This window comes from Pelodiscus sinensis, chromosome 26, assembly GCF_052426305.1.
Source record: "Pelodiscus sinensis isolate ZL-2025 chromosome 26, ASM5242630v1, whole genome shotgun sequence".
Taxonomy (NCBI): domain Eukaryota; kingdom Metazoa; phylum Chordata; order Testudines; family Trionychidae; genus Pelodiscus; species Pelodiscus sinensis.
Window position 1 is genome coordinate 11,504,198 of NC_143077.1, and position 4,256 is coordinate 11,508,453.

The following is a 4,256-nucleotide window of genomic DNA, read 5'->3' on the forward strand; positions in this document are numbered from 1 at the left end:
CCAAGCCTGAAGGGAAAGAAAAAGCCAGCTCCTCACAGACACTACAGCTCTGCTTGAGGCCTGAAGAACTAGATATAATTAGAGGTGGGGCCCATTTAGAAATGGAACAAGGGAAGGTTTCAAGGACAAACAGGTGATACCAATTGATTTGCAGAAGGAAGTTATAAATAAGGCCTCAGCTAGCTGCTCTGGTGGACTAGAAGGTGATGTTAGTTGTCTTTCTTCAGCTAGCTGGGAACAAAGCACGTTCTAGTGAAATAGCCTCCTGGGGCACAGAATTTACCATTTAACAAGCAGTTTGAGGAAAACCTTCTGTCTTTACTCTTTACAGGGAATCCTTTCAGGCTTGGAATTTGTCTTATTTCACAAAACATCTTCTGAGCATGTGATCTACTCAATAGAGCAGGTCCCTCACTGTTTGCCTCAAGATCCTCTCTTGGCTTTTTCATTCATTTTTTCCTAGCGTGTATGGTGTTCATGCCAAACACTCCTGCGCCTTGGAAATTAATGCCGGGCTAGATAATTTATCAGTCTAGCTCAAATTGGGAAGAATGGCCAAGAGGCAAAAGAGACAAGCTCTTGTGTTCTAGTTAACAGGGCCTGCTCCAGCACCTCCCTCCCTCTCCCCCTGGGATTTCTAATTTGTGATTGGGAGCAGCAGAGAGAACCCCCTTGTAACGGTGACTTTTTTTTCAGTGTGATTGAGCCACTCGAAGAAGGCGGGAATTGGAGGCTGGCTCCGATGCCATCCGGGCTGGCCTGACCCTAAGATTAAAACAAACTTCTCTGGACTCTAGCTTGGCCATGGATGCAGAGGAACCTACACAACCAGATGCTGAGCAGCCCCCAGATGCTGAGCAGCCCCCAGACACTGCGTCGTTGGTTTGTATGGCTGTGGGAACGGGTCCGGCGTATGGTGCGGGATTGGGGGTAGGGATGAGGGTGGGTTAGATGTAAGAATAATTCCAGAAGACATGCTGTTTGTCTTCAGCCTTTATCGGTGCCATAAAGCAGCATTTTAACATGGACTCGACGATGTTGTGAAGGCCAGGACTTTAATAGGGTTAGAAAATAGCTGGCTCGGGCTGACCCCCATGCTCAAGTTACGGAGTTGTGTGAGAGGATGTGATTCGGGTCAGGGCAAAGCGTGAATGGACTCCGCAGTGAGAAGCCCTGGGCCTAACCCTGCTGCCTCCCTCTCCAGAGGGGTTATTGCTTCTGTTGAAACAGGCATGGGCAGCTGGTGAAGGTAGGGCAGGGGGGAGGTGAGCCCTTAGCCCCGCCCCTTCTACCCAGGTAACGCCCCCATCACAGAGAGGGCGGGCCATGCGCTGCCTGCCCTCCCCAGTCCCGGAACACGTAGGCATTCTGGGGACGGGGCCAGGCTGGCAGCTTGGGAAGGCGGCGCTTTCCCAGACTCGCATGCCAGCTGCCCATGGAAACAGGGATTCCATTTTCACGTTGCAGAGCGTGTGTCATGGCCAGGCTGTAATTAACGGGAATTCATCCACTGGTGCCGATGCTGCTTGCCAGGCCTGTTGCAGTTTGTGAGCCCCTCCCTGGCTCCATGGGGCTCCCTCATTAATCTCCCCCAGGCCCTGGAGAATGTCTTGGGCCTCCTCTCCTCCATAGGTGGAAGGCATGAGAACCCTGCTCCGATCCCTTGAAGTCCGGCAGCAAAACCTCCTGGCAAACATTGCCAGCTGCGACGAGCTGCTGGCAGAGATCACCCGTCTCCAAGCGGCGCTCAGGGTTGAGTATTGGGACCTTCCCCACTTTCCTGGTCGCAGCGGGGCCCTGACAAGGTCTCTGTGGTTCGGGGAGGGGGCAGCGAGGGTGTTTCCCTTTAACATTCCACAACTGGTCTGCTTGAGATGGAGCCACTCCTGTGGGAACCCGGGTTTCCAATACGGCCGCGTCTCCGCAGCAATGGCAAGGCCAGTGGGGAATCTGCTCCATTGTCCTCAACGACTAAATTCATTAGAAAATGAGGTGCACTCGGGAAACAGGATCTCGCCCCCCAGTGCCATGAGATCTGTGGTCTCCTTAACTTGGGTGCTTAACGTGGCTCCAGATCTGTGGTACCCTTAACTTGGCGGGGCTCCGGATCAGTGGTCTCCTTAACTTGGGTGCTTAACGTGGCTCCAGATCGGTGGTCTCCTTAACTTGGGTGCTTAACGTGGCTCCGGATCGGTGGTCTCCTTAACTTGGGTGCTTAACGTGGCTCCGGATCGGTGGTTTCCTTAACTTGGGTGCTTAATGTGGCTCCGGATCGGTGGTTTCCTTAACTTAGTGGGGCGCCGGATCGGTGGTATCCTTAACTTGGGTGCTTAATGTGGCTCCGGATCGGTGGTCTCCTTAACTTGGGTGCTTAACGTGGCTCCAGATCGGTGGTCTCCTTAACTTGGGTGCTTAACGTGGCTCCGGATCGGTGGTCTCCTTAACTTGGGTGCTTAGCGGGGCTCCGGATCGGTGGTCTCCTTAACTTGGGTGCTTAATGTGGCTCCGGATCGGTGGTCGTCTTAACTTGGGTGCTTAGCGGGGCTCCGGATCGGTGGTCTCCTTAACTTGGGTGCTTAATGTGGCTCCGGATCGGTGGTCTTCTTATCTTGGGTGCTTAGCGGGGCTCCAGATCTGTGGTCTCCTTAATTTGTGTGTTTAACATGGCTCTGAGGAGCTACTGGACTGATAGTCATGGGCTTTTATTTGCTAGGCGCCTGCCGGAACAGAGGACAGCTCCTTGCCTGAGCCAGAAGAGAACAAGAGTTCCCAAGATGCTTCGTGAGCTGCTCCCTTGAGGGCTACTGACGGAGGAAGCTGTCACAGGGCTCAGGGGTGGTTCCCTCCAGCACATCCTGAGCCGTGTGGTCCCTGACCTGTTGACGGGCTTTGGGCATTGTGTGTCAGCACACGGTGCTGTGACTTGCCGCTCTCCACCGCCTCGTCTAGAAATAAAACCCCTGCTTGCTCTAGCTCTGAGACAGCTGCACTTGTCACAAGTTAATGCCCTGGGGAAAAACAGCGGGACCAGCCCAGCTCTGATGGGTGCAAACCTCACCCGGGCTCTCAGCTGCCCCCTGGGGTCCCCTCCAGCCTTTGGATTGCTTCGTGCACAGGAGCAGTGGCCATGCAGGGGCTCCTGTTCACCCTTGGGCCTTACACTGAAGCCGGCCTCTAGGCTAGGGCGGCCCATGAGGTACCTCAAGAATAGGGGATAGTTGCATTTAGTGCATAGAGGATCCAGGGCTGCGAGATGTAGGGGGGCGGGAGTCAGAGTTAGGGCTGGGAGGGTTGTGGGGGGGAGGGGAGGGTGCTATTTTGATGGGGGGGGGGCCTGCAGCTGCACACACCAGGTCACTGCTTCTCTTCTTCCTCTGACTCTCAGGGAGCAAGGGGAAGTTCGCAGCCTGCTGCATCTTCCACAGCCGGGAGCAAGAGGAAGGCACAAGCTGAGCACTTTCCCCCTGCTCCCTGACAGTCAGGGGAGGAGGAGGAAGGCCCAGTATGCAGGGCTGCAGCTCCCCCTCCCCCCCCCCCCCCCCCCCCGAAAGGGCCCTGGGGGGAGGTTAAGGGCTGGGGCAGCCCAGGAAGGGGGAGGGAGGTCACACCTCCAGCCAGCCCTTTTCACCTGTCGGGTTACAGGAGCCTGCAGGAGAGTCCCCGGAGCCCAGCCTGGCTGGGAGCAGCTGCAGCAGTGTGTCCCCGCTGGCCGGCTCCTCCTTGCCCAGAGCACCGCAGTGGGGTGCACCAGCTTCCCTCACCTCTGGTCTCAGGAAAAAAGGCCACAAAGGCTTCCTGTTTGGTATCAACAGAGGCCAGAGTAGCAAAAAACAGAACCATCTTTTTTAAGAGGACAAACGGCCACCTTGCTCTAGGCCAGTGTTTCTTAAGCTGTGTTCCGGGACGCACAGGTGTGCCGCAGAGAACAACAGAATTCAAAATGGCCACCCTTACAGGAGCAGGAGACTCTTTCTTTTTTTCTCAACAAAAAATCCTTGGCGTTCCTCATTTAGAAAAAAATTGCTTGGTGTTCCTCGGTCTTAAAAAGTTTAGGAAACGCTGCTCTAGGCTGATCTGTCCCCTTCCTCCTCTGTCAGCCTCCTGCCTTCAGCAGAGGGGTGTCTCCCCTCCTTCCGAGCTATGGTCCTAGCTGCATTTTGAATGGGGGAGGAGAATTATTGCAGAGCCGTGAATCCTCTCTCTGGGAGAGTGAAGCCGTCAGCAGTTCAAACCATGGCAGCACGTTTGTTTTCTGA

At 55.0% G+C, this 4,256-nt stretch overlaps 1 long non-coding RNA gene across 1 annotated transcript; it reads left to right on the top strand.

Moving 5' to 3' along the window:
- Positions 1 to 214: 214 nt before the first annotated feature.
- On the top strand, positions 215 to 2,979 carry LOC142819941 (uncharacterized). Its single transcript, XR_012897624.2, has 4 exons — positions 215 to 406; positions 697 to 882; positions 1,633 to 1,752; positions 2,714 to 2,979. It is a non-coding gene; the product is annotated as an uncharacterized LOC142819941 (long non-coding RNA).
- The last annotated feature ends 1,277 nt before the right edge of the window (positions 2,980 to 4,256 follow it).